The 15,835-nt window shown below is 36.3% G+C and overlaps 1 protein-coding gene across 1 annotated transcript in view; it reads right to left on the bottom strand.

The window, feature by feature from the left end:
- Positions 1 to 15,835, bottom strand: part of LOC125226853 (trissin receptor-like) — a 270,614-nt gene that overhangs the window by 240,907 nt on the left and 13,872 nt on the right. The window lies entirely within an intron of this gene.

Below are 15,835 nucleotides of genomic sequence, written 5' to 3'. Positions count from 1 at the left end.
TTAGGTAAAGGTTTTGCCTTATGATTTTTTCCTCTCAAATGTGTTGTGTGTAACTCGGGAGGTTCAGGGAGGTCAGGAGGATATTAAAAACTTGTGTCTATTATTAACTCCTTCCTACGGCAGTCGTGAATAACACACATTTTTAATGTCCCTCTTACCTCCCTTGTTGCACAATGTACTATTATGAGCCCGTAAATGAAAGTAACAGCAGAACAATAGTACATTACATCAGAGGCCGGGAAAATGAGGATTTCCGGCCAAGTGGGTAGGTATATACGGCCGAGCGAGCGTGCGAGCGAGGCCGGATAGGGATACGAGGCCGGGAATCCGTTTTCACGCCGAGGCATGTATAGTGCTTTTCTCAAACATACAATGAAATAAAAAAAAAATGCTCTAAAGGACAATATTTTATAAAAAAAAGTTACTTTGCAGGCCTAGGCCTAAAAAATAATATGAAATCCCTTTACAGTCCTTTCGAGTTGTTGCGCCCAAAAAGCGATACTTCCCAGCCCATTTTAAGGAACGTAAAGACAATATTTCATTGCATGTTTGAGAAATAGTTATTTGTTTCACAAGGGGGAAAAGTAGTTGTTTAACCGCATGTACCAAATATTGATACCCGAGCATGCGAAAGATTCCAATATTGAACCGCGAGCGTAGCGAGTGGTTCCAAAAGTGGAATCTTGAGCGAAGCGAGGGAAAGTTAAACAAACTTTGCCACCGAGTGAAACACAAACTTTTTCACCACACCAACACGAACAAAATACTGACTATAAAACATGAAACTAAATCAAATCCATCAATTCAATATTTATTATTCAAAATCATCATTTATAAGTAAAATCTACCAGCTCACTTAAGAAATCAAGTTCAAATTTGTATGAAATTACTTTGCACTCTTGTGGATAAAATGCAATTTTGCTATCTGTTTTCGAATAGTAAAGAAAAATTTTACAAGTTGGTGTGGTGAAAAGAAAATTTTACTATCCCGATATTACGGTACTTACTTTTTCACTCCAGTCGTCTTTGTGTAATATAATTGCGTTCAATATAGCCTCCTGGGTAGAATTTTTTTTGATCTCACTCACCACTATTCTATATTGAACAGAACGTTTAAATTGAGCCTGTTTATATTCTTCGTCAGCAGCTTCGTCGCAAAAAAGACAGTACTTCTGAAAATCAAAGCATTTGTCGTCGTTGCCCGTATTTTCAGTTGATGCCACCTCTAACCGTTTTTTATATGCCGATATAGCCTTCGACTCGATGTAAATCAATCTGCACTTTCTGTGGAAATGCAGTTCCTCCTTCCCATAAAACTCCTTATCTTTCCCATCATTCCTCTCTTTACTCGCAGTTATTAGGCGCTTAATTCCTCGTTTTTTTACTATTATTAGATCACTGCAAATATACTGGCCACATATCAAGCACTTATCACTCATTTTAAAAGATTCGCCTGACTGACTGACATATCAACGCACAGCCGAAAACTAATGCAGTTATACTATGAGATCACTGCAAATATTGACGTTTCTAAAGTCGTTGCGATACAAGTTCAAACCGTTAACAAAACGGATTTCCATGATAAAAAAAACCGGCCAAGTGCGAGTCGGACTCGCCCACCGAGGGTTTCGTACAAACTTTCTTTCAAACTACCTAGTAAAAATAATCTCATATTTTCATATAACTCTAATGACTTGACTAGAAGACAAAAGTATAGGCACTAATGAGTATTATAGTGTATAGCGCCATCTCCCGGTCAATTTGCTAACTAATTTGCGCGACCTAGTTTTTCAGGGATAATTCTTTATAATGTTAACCGATTTAAACAGTTTTTACTTTATTGGACAGAAGATGGTTTACGTAACATCTCGTATTAATTTGAAGTACGATATACATCCGCAAGGGTGGGTAAATTGAAAGTAAAAATCTGAAAAGTTTTTTGTGAATTAAAAAAAAATATTCAAAATACAAACACGATTATATTTTTCCTGTAATATATAGCATAAAACCAATGTTTACTAAAATTTTCATAATTTTTCGTTGGTAAACTTCGGAGATAAGGGGGGGAACGGTATTTTTTTTACATTTTCCTTCAAAATTCTTTTTTTTTCCACAACAAAAAAAAATATAAAAAATAGCTTATTTACGTTCAATTTGAGCTCTTTCCAACGATACCCCACTCGACCTAGTAACTTGAAATTTACAGTTTGCCCCCTTTCATTTTGGCCATTTTCTACAATTAAAATTAATATATTTAAAAAATATATACTTTCTATTTGTAGAGGTTTACAATGTTCACAAGTATTCCAAATTTCAAGTTGATAGCATTAGTAGTTCTCGAGATATTTAGGAATGTGACAGACGGACAGACAGACGGACAGAGTCGCACCATAAGGGTTCCTGTTGTACCTTTTTGGTACGGAACCCTAAAAATTAAGAGATGGTTAATTAAAACTCATTGAAATAAAATAAAAAATTGAATAATTACACTTCAACAGACAACCTTAATCACCATTTAGGCCTGAAAATTCACCATTCATAATTAATCATAGTTTGTCTATTTTTTTTGTCGCGAGGGTAGTTTCCTGTAGTCGCCGCTTGTTAAATCCAACATCTACCGTGCGATTATGTGCATATGAGATATGAGTGTGTAGCTACGGTTTCAATAATTCGCCATTACGTCAATGTGTTATGGTGGCATAGTGGCTAGGTGGTCAGATTAAAACGGCATGCGTCGCAGAGATATAGGTTCAAATTTTGGACTTTTAGAAAAAAATAATTTTTAATTTTTTGCTTTATTGTATGTAATTAAGGCTGTAATCGTTTTTAATTACTGTAATTATTAGGTCTGTTTTCTCGTTTTATTTCTTTTTAGGGTTCCGTAGTCAACTAGGAACCCTTAGTGCGTTTTCACATTACCCGATCCGATATCGGATGTCGGACCGATATCCCATACATTACAGGCGCCATCTTGGATTTTTTCCATGATAATGTGAAAACGGTCTTATAGTTTCGCCATGTCTGTCTATCCGTCCGTCCGTCCGCGGATAATCTCAGTGACCGTTAGCACTAGAAAGCTGAAGTTTGGTACCAATATGTGTATCAATTACGCCGACAAAGTGGTAAAATAAAAAGTGGGAAAAAAATGTTTTGTTAGGGTACCCCCCCTACCCACTTGACAGTCCAGCCCGCGCGACCATATTCCGGTCAACCGTCCGGGTTTTTTAGCGACGCGCGCAGCGCGCTGCGCATTCACAACTTTTTACAAAAACGTCTGTATCTTCTAAACTACACAAGGTATAGTTAAAAAAAAATACTTCGGTATAAATGAACGTACAGTACTTGAAATAAAATTATAGTGATAGTAAAATATGTATGATTATATACTATAAATCAAGGTTAAACTTATGTAATCGAAAAAAAAATGAAGAAATTTTTTATTTGACTATTACTTAAATTACAGGAAATTTTGAGCGATGACCCCCTTTTTTTATTACGTATTAGAGAAATATACTATTTTACCTTTATAATGATACCACAACCAACACATACAGTTCTCATGAAGATATCCAAAAAAAAATTAAACAAATTCAAAATCAAACACAAACACGCGGAGTTTGACATGGCACTGCCGAATTTATTTTTTCATTCACTAAGTAACGAGCGTACACTGCCATCTATACTTTTTGTAGCAAACTATGTAGTTAGGCTACGTTATTGTATCAAGAGAATAAGTAAATAATGCCGCAATATTTCGCTAGATGTCACTTTAATCAACTGTGTCTTCATCCCCTCTTTTGGATAGTAAGGTATCGTAGGACTGTCTACCGGAATTTTTTTTTGGATACTATGTTATCGTAGGACTGTCAAGTGGCTACATGTAAAGTGGGGCCTGATTGATTTTTTTTTATTCAAACCCCAACGTGTGATCTGTTGTTGGATAGGTATTTAAAAATGAATAAGGGTTTACTAAGATCGTTTTTTGATAATATGTATTAATATTTTCGGAAATAATCGTTCCTAAAGGAAAAAAAAGTGCGTCCCCCTAGCTTTTGAACAATCACAAAGGTAGGAACAGTTTTTGAAAAAAATACGGAAAACTACGGAACCCTACACTGAGCGAGGCCCGACACGCTCTTGGCCGGTTCTTTTTATGATATAGATTTTACAATTTTTATTTTATTTAGCTGACGCATTAAGTTTTATTTTGATAGGAAGTTTTAAATTACTTATAAATATGTTTTTCTTCACAATTCACTCACTAACCTAAATACTTATGTTTATACAATTTTAATAAATAGTTTAACATTTACTTTTTAAGTTTTGGAATATTTGGATACATTATTTTTAATAATCAATACAAGAAAAACATAGATCGACCAGTACTTACAAGTGCTACGAAATTATTATTAAATTAAATTTACCGAACCTTTAACCATCCCGGGTACGTGGACCAAACAAATAATAATTTAAAACATGAACTTGTGGGCCTACAACGGGTAATGAGGAAGAGCGGGGGACGGGGAGAGGTCAGCGAACCGGCGGAGCGCGCCGCCGGCACGGTACGGCTAAGCGCACCAACGAATTTCGCGCCTTATAAAATAGTTTTTACTAATATCTTTATTATCATGCAAGCACATAGCAGATATTTCTACGTTTTTATTATATGGCTGCATATATTATTTTGCACTATGAGACTTATCTCTACGGACTTTAATTCAATATTGGGCCTTACAGGTAAAAAAAAGTATATTACTTTTAAAGCACAAAACTATTTTTTCTACCTTTTTTCCCACGTGTTCTTACTATACATTTAAAGATATTATTGTGGATTTTTCAAACTTTAATTCAATATCGACAAAATGCCAAGCAAATTTTGGTTTGACAAAGAAGCACAAATCAAAAATTTCTAAAAACTTAATAGTATAAAGATTTATACATATTATGAACGACGAAACTTAATCCTTGTACTTTAATTCAATATTCGAAAATTACAAGTAAAAATATACAAATACCTAATTTATACCTAAAGCACGTTCTAACTTTTCACCATATTTTACGAATATGCTTGTAAATATATCTCATTTCCTATAAGCATCACTTTTCCAACTCTAGAATTGTCAAAACTTATAGGGCAAAAATCCAGTCTGACGATCCGCCTATAATGGTTTTATGGCATCAGTCGTCACTTCGTTTGAGGGCTACTACTATTTGATGTTTAAATCACTCACTCTCGGTCCAAAATAAAATAGGTAAGTGTTTATAATGAAATATAATAGACAAATATTTTTTTATTTAAAATCTTTTGCAGAAAAATCAATAAAATAAATATATTTGAATTAACACAATGTTTTTCAGACTTTTATGTTCAAAAATAATTGCTTTTTAATTGTCTCAATAGGCTACTTGCCTCCTAGTCAAGTCAGCTTTTTAGGGTTCCGTAGTCAACTAGGAACCCTTATAGTTTCGCCATGTCTGTCTGTCCGTCCGTCCGTCCGTCCGTCCGTCCGCGGATAATCTCAGTAACCGTTAGCACTAGAAAGCTGAAATTTGGTACCAATATGTATATCAATCACGCCAACAAAGTGCAAAAATAAAAAATGGAAAAAATGTTTTATTAGGGTACCCCCCCTACATGTAAAGTGGGGGCTGATATTTTTTTTCCTTCCAACCCCAACGTGTGATATATTGTTGGATAGGTATTAAAAAATGAATAAGGGTTTACTAAGATCGTTTTTTGATAATATTAATATTTTCGGAAATAATCGCTCCTAAAGGAAAAAAAAGTGCGTCCCCCCCCTCTAACTTTTGAACCATATGTTTAAAAAATATGAAAAAAATCACAAAAGTAGAACTTTATAAATACTTTCTAGGAAAATTGTTTTGAACTTGATAGGTTCAGTAGTTTTTGAGAAAAATACGGAAAACTACGGAACCCTACACTGAGCGTGGCCCGACACGCTCTTGGCCGGTTTTTTTTAAGAACTGACAAAATGAATTTGAACGACTTGCTAATCCATACTAATATATGCATATTATAAATGCGAAAGTAACTCTGTCTGTCTGTCTGTCTGTCTGTCTGTCTGTTACGCTTTCCCGCTTAAACCACGCAACCGATTTTGATGAAATTTGGAACAGACAATCTTTAGACCCTGAGACAGAACATAGGCTACTTTTTATTTCGACAAAAAGGGATGAAGGGGTTGAAAAAGAGGTTGAAAGTTTGTATGGGATTTCTTAATTTTAAATGATAAAACCATGAAACTTTATATTTTAGCACTTGATACGAAATCATTAAACATATATTTAAAGTCACATACAGGTCGAACGCGATTAATTAACATTATTTTTACCTTTAAAATAAACATGGTGGGAAATAAACATTAACTAAAAGCGGGTAGATTATATTTATTTGTCTACCCCGAACATTTATATAAATTAAGATCGGGTAGTTTTGTGTTGTTTACATCTCCGGTGACATTTTGCTGGGACGTCAGTCTTCCGCGACCACGGCCAGTGCAACCTGGCCGAAACGTTGGGAAAAAAGGTAAAAATAATGTTAATTAATCGCGTTCGACCTGTATGTGACTTTAAATATGTGTACAAAGCGCGAGAACTTAAAGTGTTATATCATTAAACATCTTGATAAGGGATAGGGATAGGGATAGGGATAGCGATAGGGATAGCGATAGGGAAAGCGATAGGGATAGCGATAGGGATAGCGATAGGGATAGCGATAGCGATAGCGATAGCGATAGCGTTAGCGATAGCGTTAGCGATAGCGATAGCGATACGGATACGGATACGGATAATATGGGTATCGTTAGCGGGATACGGATAATCGGTCGGCGGTCTCTTACAATCAATGTGCTCTAAGACGATCGTTGTTTGCTTGCTTGAAGATTACGTTTGCGATAAGTATAAGCAAAATGTAAAAAATTGTAAGGGATAATAGAAAAAAGTACTTTTTACCCACCGATCATAGTGTCGAAATACGGGCTATGTGGGATGTTTATAAAGGTTTCCCCAGCGTATATAGAATTACCTACGCTGTGGTCGATGTGTAATATTTCTACAATCATTGCAAGCAAAAGTATTATGTGCAATCGAAATAATCGCAGATAAATATACCTACAGAGAAACCTACGGTCCCTACGGATCCAAATGAAAATCTTAATGAATACTTTTATTACGCGGGCGAAGCCGCGGGTAAAAGCTAGTATATAATATGAAATCGAGTTGAGTGACGTCACGGTCAACTCAGTTACTTTATATATTTCTCCCTGACTTATTAAATAGAAAATAGATTTAAAAATAACTTCTGTCCACGTTTTTCTTATAATTATGTGATGCTTTATTTCGTGCATGTTATAAAATATTTTATTTTCACCACAGTCAAGTTCCCTATTATGGTGTAAATGTGGTGTAAATGAAAATTGTCCTGAGGATTTAATAGTACATTGTGCAACAAGGGAGGTAAGGGAGGGTAAGGGGGTCAATAAATAAGAGTGTCGTGATATATGAATATAGCCACGAGTATTTAATATCCTTACCTCCTGAGTTACACACAATGTTTTTCATCACATTTGAGAGAAAAATACAGAGGAAAAAGTCATAAGGCAAAACCTTCAACACAACGGTGGCGTTGCGGCCAGTAGTGTATCTTCATCTACTTATATCAGGTTATTCATATTAAATCCATTGTTTTTGATAACAAACACTTTTTGAACAAAAAGAAACACGAAAATCCTGCATATAAATTAAATGCAATGTTCAAAAAAGCATATAAATCATATAATTGAACTAAATTTTTACTTATTTTTCATTTATTCAAATATTTTTTTGATCTGTTGTACTCTCCGTTGCAATAAGGGAACGGTGGGCGCCTCGCGCATGCACGCGATCAAGCGCGAGTCGAGAACATATTGTCAGATTGTAAATTGTGTGAGTAAAATTTACGAAATAAATGCAAATCACACTGAAATAATTGTAAAACATAAATAAAATGCATTTTTTATACCGTATAATAATCTTTTATAGCTTAATAGTAAAATTTTGGTTGTTGTAACAGAACAAGCGTCTAAGACGAGGAAAATGACTCGTTATTACATATAAAACTTACGGTGAATCAACTTATCCTTGACCAACTTTTTGGTGCATATTTCCTTTGGGATTTCATTGGATATTTTGACAAATAATATCTTTGAAGCTTTATCACATGTTTAGTCACGTTTTCACTCATCAAATTCACTATTATTTGATGCAAAACAGGTTGGAAAAAACGTATTTATCAACAAACTACGTTCACATGGACGGAATACTGACACTGACAGTTGTCAGCTGCGTAGCGTTCCGATATTATGTCTTGATTTCAATCACAGGTCATGAAAGTTGATAATGATTAGTAGTATACTTTCTGGATGTGTTTAATGTAGCATTTAGAAACAAAAATGATATTTTACTGCGTATTTGATCTACAAAACTAACTAAAACCCTTTAACAAAAAAATATCTGCATACCTATACTAACCGCAATACATAACTCTTCGTCGCTAACTAGGTATCAATAAAATTATTCCTATATCACTTTGGAACACGTGCAGTCATGCAGATGTTACTATTGAGAAGCAAAAACGTACGTGCTGAGCTGTCTTGGACATTAATGCCTAAGGCGTACGACTTAGTAAACAAAATAGTTATGACCTTTTTCTTATGCATGTAATTTAGCGGCTATCCATTGTTACTTGTCGCTCTTTTGTCGCTCTTTTGTCGCTCAATTGTCGCTCAATTGTCGCTCAGTTGTCGCTCAATTGTCGCTCAATTGTCGCTTTTTTGTCGCCAAATTCTGTCGCCATTTGAATCTATAAAAGGGTCGGAGGGAGCCGACGCGCGTCATTCTTAAAATATCTACAAGACTAACAGTGTCTCTGGCTTTCGTGTGTTATACTGGTGAGTGAAGTTGTTCTGCTATTATTTCTCTGTTTGTTTTTACTTGGAAATTATTCTAAGTGATTGTAAACTTTGAAATTGTGTCTCTGTTTGGTTGTGCGGGGACAATATCGTCGTACAGTTGAACTTAGACCTATGGTGGAATTGCTTTACTGTCAGTTGTGGGGTTATTTTAGTGTTCTATTTATAGTGTAGTGTTACATTCAAATTAATGTGTATAGTGAAGTTTTCTGTGCTTTGTTTCTTGAGTGCCGTCAAGCAATACAAAGACTGGGTCGATGTATGGCTGGAGCTTGGAGATAAGTCTGTGTTTGGTTTTGTAGGGAGTAATTCTTGCAAAACTAAGCTTAGATTATAGCACGTAAAGGAAACTTCACTCGTTTGTTTAGTTGGTCAGTAAAATTGAATTTAGTAATTTTCTATGGGGTTATTTTGTGAAAGTTATAAGCCAGATCATTGTTTGTGACAGACTGTTGTCCGGCTAGGCGCTTCTTCCCTTACGGTGTCAAATAAGAGGCGTTTAGGGGTCTTTTTGTTCCAAGTGGAGGGCTTGGACGCTTTTTTATACTTACAAAAGCGTATTTTCTCACCGGTCTCAAAGAGTCCAACTGTTAGATGGAAGTGAGGACTTTCACGATTGACGAAAGACATTAGGAGTAATCCTTGCTCACTGAAGTCGGCAGTATTTGAGGCTGGGGTCCTATATATATATATATTTATTTACTCGGTGCTCTGGTCCATGCTGGCGTTGGTCGCTGGAGATTTTGGTTGTGATCGATCCATATCAGAGTAAAGTCTGATCGCAGCTGGGTCTCCCATGTGGCTGGTACTGGTGTGTCCTAGAATACTGGATATATACACGGATAGGGCGATCTACTCTCTGCTACCCTAGCCCGCGGGCAAGAGCAGAGGGGGGGATAAGAACACAAGCCTATAGGTTGCCTATCTCAGCTTCGCTGGCTGAACTGTACAGCTTATGGTAGGGATACACTTGTGCATATTTTGAACACAAGATCTATGGTAAGTGACGGTCTGTGTTTCAGATATGCTAGAGTAGGGAAAACGATAGGAATAGGGTAAAGTCACACACTATTTCTATGAAAGTAGAGTTTTTTTATGATTGGTCTTGGAATATAATTGGTCAACGTGTATTGTGGAGAAATAATTTAACTACTACTATTTATATGGTTTAAATGGACTTTAAATGTGGTGTTTATTATCTTAATATATGTGGTAAAACTGGTAATTTATAAAACCTCTTATTACTTAACTTATTTGAGTGAAATTAATAATTGTGGTAGCAATTTCTGATTCTTCGTGTAGCATCGAGCCAGTGAGTGTTGCTAACTAGTTTTTCAAGGTAAATTCTATCAAGTTGGTTAGGGAAACAAACTATACTTTGGAATAAAAAGCATAAGTTTGTTATAGGGCCCAGTGGCATGCGAGCGCCGTCCACTGATGACAAGTCAAAAGCTTCAAGGAGTTACTAGACTTACTTACTTCGTTCTCAGTGGTAGCAACTACTCGGAGCCTTGATGATACATTAGAAGGATCGAGAAGTTATGGTTTATTAGCAGTATTGGGGAAAAGGGGGGTTTAGCTAGGGAAAAAGAAACAAAACAAAAAGGGGGTTAGTTCGTAGATAGATAGCCCTTCAGGCTTACTTGCTTAGGATCTTGATAAAGTGGTTTGATCAGGTCAGGGGTCCTATTCCACATCGCAAGTTCGTACCCAAATCAGGACCACTAATAAGGCGTAGTGGATGATTAACAAAATATTTTTTAATATTTATTTCATGTATGTTTCACTCACTAACTTCTATTCTAAAAATTTTCTTCATTACGTCATTAATTTTCTCACATATAACTTTCTAGGCCTAAATATGATAAAATACTCTTCTATATCACTATATTATTATGCTACAATAACCTTTATTCTTCTTTAAAATATAAATAAATAAAATTTTAAATATTAGTCAAAAATACAGCTGATACTCATTAAAGGATCTAAGTTATCGCGGTTCACATCGAAGGGTTCTACTTATTCACGCTAGACGATCACAAGGCCAAATTTAAGGGGTATATTTAAAGGGGGGTTAACTATACTGTTGATTAGTCAAGTAAGTAAGTAAATAAGTAAGGTGAGCGGAGGTTTAGTGCCATTGTGCAACAAAAATTCTTGGCTGATTGAAACATCCTTTGCCTGAAGTATTGTACGGTTTGTATTAATTTTTAAAACTAAATCCATTATTCCCTTGGGAACAAAATAGTACATTATTCTTCAGTACACGTAGACGCAATGAGACCTTTAAACAGCAAAGGTGATGAAAACGTCATTTGAGTCATTCCCACCACGAAACTGTCAGATTGATAAAGTCAGACAAACCTAACTTGGCAACGATTTCGTTACTCCCGCTTTATGGGCTAAGTAAACATCACAATTTTAACGTTTAAAACCACATCTGCGGTGAGGCTGTTAAAATCGCTACCAACTTAGCTTGACATTATTCTATTGAGTAATACCTTCATTCGCGCACATGTGCGGAAAAACGGCACATTTTATACCAATTTAGTCGCATATAAATTAGCTCGCAGGCTCGTGTCACCTCCTCCTAACATCCAGCTACCCCTCTTTTAATTGAGTTGCTCCATTTAATAATATTATAGAAATAACATCTCAGGACCACAAAGAGTAATTCTGCCAAAGGAAATTTTTGGTTTAAAGGAAGCCGCAGGCCTAAGATGACGTTCGCAAACGCGATTATTCAGGAGCAAAAGTTTAATACATACATACATACATATAATCACGCCTGTATCCCATAAAGGGGTAGGCAGAGCACATGAACTACTAAGTTTCAGTGCCACTCCTGGCAAAAAGGGGTTGAAAGAAATCCAAATTGTGACATTGCAGTGACAGGTTGCCAGCCTCTCGCCTACGCCACAATTTAACCCATATCCCACAGTCGACTTTTACGACACCCACGGGAAGAAAGGGGGTGGTGAAATTCTTAACCCGTCACCACACGGGAAAGTGGGAGTGGGAGTGGGAGTTTAATACATATTTTTAGGTATTCTTGAAAACCTGTCTGGCCTAGCGGATAGTAGTGACTCTGCCTGCTGAGCTGCGGACCTGGGTTCAAATCCCGGTAAGGCCATTTATTAGTGTGATGAACAGAAATATTAGTTCTGATTTTTATAATTATAATAACCCACAACACAAGCCCTCTTGAGCTTCCCGTGGGACTCAGCCCCAGTCAGTCACTCAGTGGGTTCCCGTTTGGTATGTGCTATTGATGTGACTGTGCATATTTAAGTTACCACATACATATACAAGGTGCTCGCGAGGAACCCATATAACTTTAACGGCATATTCTTGGTCACATTTTAAGACTAAAATGTCATATAAACTTTTCTAGATTTCGTCTGGTTTCAGAGTTATTGCCAATTAAAAAAAAAACATTTCCGTATTGTTACTCAATAGAAAAGGTCTTCTTAACGGCGCTGATGCGCAATTGTGGAGCATAGTCTCACAGTAGTCGTTGATAGATGTCAAAATGTGACAAGAAAAACTTCCAAAAAATTTGGTTTTTAGAAAAATAAATTAAGGAACTCATTTTAATTGCCAACTTTATGGATAAAAATTACTTTTTATGTGAAAATACGTCCAAAAAAGTAAAAAAAAAATAAAAATAAATTTTTTTTTTGCGTAAAATGTTAAAATTCATATTACATTTTTTCTTTCTTTTGGCCTCAGAAACGCGTGGTTCAAGTTATGCGGGTTCCTCGCGAGCACCTTGTATAGAGTTAATTAGCTCTACCTCCTCGCTTTGCTTTCATTAAACCAATAAAACATATTTTTTTCGAAAATGCACTACTACCATTACTTCCAATCCCCGTCATTATCAATTCAATCGGTCTACGATGAATTCAGACTACACAAGCAGTGTCAGCAAGCACTCTAAATGTTCCCGACTATGTGGGGGATATAATACATGGAGGCTTTTATAAATGAAATATGGCCGCTGTACGGGTTGATTTTAAATGACTTGCAGAATTTACGGTTAAATGACCGATTATTGTATCTTTTGAAAAAGCCGAGCACATAAAAGGCGCACTGCACGAAGTTCAAAGTAGCGTTAGCTATGTTTTTTTTTTTGTTTTTCTTTGAATCTCAATTTTCTCAAATTCGTTTATGCAAATCTCCCTGTAGGCCTAGCACATGATGGCCGCGGGAGTATGTCGCCGCGAGATAGACTACCCGTCCTTATGTCATTAATACGGTTAGAAGAAGACGTGGCATCTATCTCGCGGCGACATACTCCCGCGGCCATCATGTGCTAGGCCTACTGGCTGCTTTTTGTTCGTACTTTTTGTTTTAGGAAGCCATCTGGAGACAATCAATTGTTTGATTTCTGGTGCATATTTAGCCGGCTAGCCATTTCAGATTTTTCTTGTTTATTACCTACTTAATTTAAATACATACTTAAACAGGGCCAGAATTTCCAAAGAGGGTAGGCTGAGCACATAAAATCTTAGCTTTCTTAACAATTACTGAAGAGGTCGAAATGAACGAAACTGTGGTACCTACCTATTACCTACAGTGATAGGGTACTATCCTCGCCCAATATCTCACAGGTCACCGGCGACTTCCACGACACCCACGGGAGGAAAGGGGTTGGTGATTTACTTTACCCGTCTCCACACAGGGAACAATATTTAATAGTGTTGTTAAAATTACGTTGCCTGATTTATGTAACATTATTATGTTAATATTGTGCATGTTTCTGCCACTGTAGTTGCAGTTGCACTAGTCACGCGTTCAACTTGTTTATTCATAGAAACAATGTACACATTTAAACGTTCTCGGTTGCAATAGTCAGAATGAAATGTCGTGATATAACGACCATTTATATAATATGCATGACGTTCATATTGAAATGCACCTATTTTAACGCTAATAAGATACCTAGAACATCAATGCACAGAATAGGTAGACAAATACAGATTAGTCATGTAAAAAAAATTAAGAAAAAAACCGCCGCTTTTGGGGTTCTGGTGAAAGGTACTTGCGAATGTTGGATTATGTAGAAATGTGTAGGTATTTGATGGGAACACAAATGAATATACGTGTACCGTTAGGGTTTGAGAAGTTTCCTCAATTCCTCATGAATCCGATATCCGAATATAAGAAATCGAGCTTGACAACATTTGACTTGAAAACTCAATATGCTTAGCAAACATAAGAAAGAGAACATATCTCCTAACAAATAAATGTCACTGTTCTGAACTTAAATGCATGCTGTTCTTATAAAAATACCAAAGTCACTATAAGTGTGCCGTTCATATTTAAGGAGTTCCGTTCTGATCTTCATCAGCAGTTCCACTGCAGCAAATGTCACGTTACTGGGCGTAAGTGTATGCTGTTCTTATAAAAATACCAAAGTCACTATAAGTGTGCCGTTCAGATTTTAGGAGTTCCGTTCTGACCATCATCAGCAATTCCACTGCACCAAATGTCACTGTTCTTGACTTAAACTAACTACTCTCTGGACTTAAATTAACTTAAATGCATGCTGTTCTTATAAAAATACCAAAGTCACTATAAGTGTGCCGTTCATATTTAAGGAGTTCCGTTCTGATCTTCATCAGCAGTTCCACTGCAGCAAATGTCACTTTACTGGGCGTAAGTGCATGCTATTCTTATAAAAATATCAAAGTCACTATAAGTGCGCCGTTCAGATTTGAGGAGTTCCGTTCTGACCATCATCAGCAGTTCCATTGCACCAAATGTCACTGTTCCGTATGTAAATGCATGCTGTTTTTATAAAAACACAAAAATCACCATATGTATGCCTTTCAGATTTGAAGAGTTCCTTCGATTTCTCCAGGATCCCATCATCATAACTGGGTTCTGATAAAAATGGTGCCATTCTGTACGCATATAGATACAATAAAAAAAAATTAAAAGCGGTCCAGCAACAACGGAGATATCGTGGAACAAACATAAAAAAAAAACACAGACGAATAAAATTGAGAACCACCTTCCTTGAGCTTTGGGCGGCGGTTAAAAATAAGAATTACGAAACTAAACAACAAATAAATCATAAACGATAGTGAAGATCGGTACCTACATAATCCAGAATACTATGTAAATTGTCTATGATATTTTCTAGTTTTAAGCCAGATGTATCTGTTCGCGCTCGAGTTTCAGACTCCCCAGGGCCTCCAACCTCATCAATCTTCGGCCTTTTGAATAATAACTCTTGCATATGTTAACACGTGACGGTTAGTTTTTTTTCTCGTTACGGTTCGGTCGTGTCAGAGCATCGCTTTTTACTTCAGTTCATATCATGCTCTGCATTTCCGCACTTGTATCGAAATAGAACATTACGAAACAGGTGCAGAAAAAAGGAAGTTCGAAACCAATGGCGATAAATTAAAACACGACCAAAGGGAAAACGAGACGAGTTACGGTTTTCCTTTTCGCACGTGTATCGTAAGATGTTTTTCAGTACAGATGACCCTCCGAAGTTTCCACTTGACATGAAATGAACCACTTCTCACACTAGTGCGTAAAAAAAACACCATCTGTACTGAAAAACCCTTTTTCAGTACAGATGGTGTTGTTTTTACGCGCTAGTGCGAGAAGTGGTTCATTATATGCCAGGTCGAAACTTCGGAGGCTCATCTGTACTTCCTTTTTTACGCACTTGTATCGTAATGTACTATTTCAGCTTTAACAAACGTCGAAGTTTAATCGCTATATAAGTTTAAGTTCACTTTGATTGAAAACAATAAATTATGAATTCAATACAGCGATTTACAAACTCATCATCATCATCATATCAGCCCTTTATCGCCCACTGCTGAGCATAGGCCTCTCTTCTA

Source organism: Leguminivora glycinivorella, chromosome 6, assembly GCF_023078275.1.
Source record: "Leguminivora glycinivorella isolate SPB_JAAS2020 chromosome 6, LegGlyc_1.1, whole genome shotgun sequence".
Taxonomy (NCBI): domain Eukaryota; kingdom Metazoa; phylum Arthropoda; class Insecta; order Lepidoptera; family Tortricidae; genus Leguminivora; species Leguminivora glycinivorella.
This window is presented reverse-complemented; position numbering and strand designations above follow the sequence as displayed.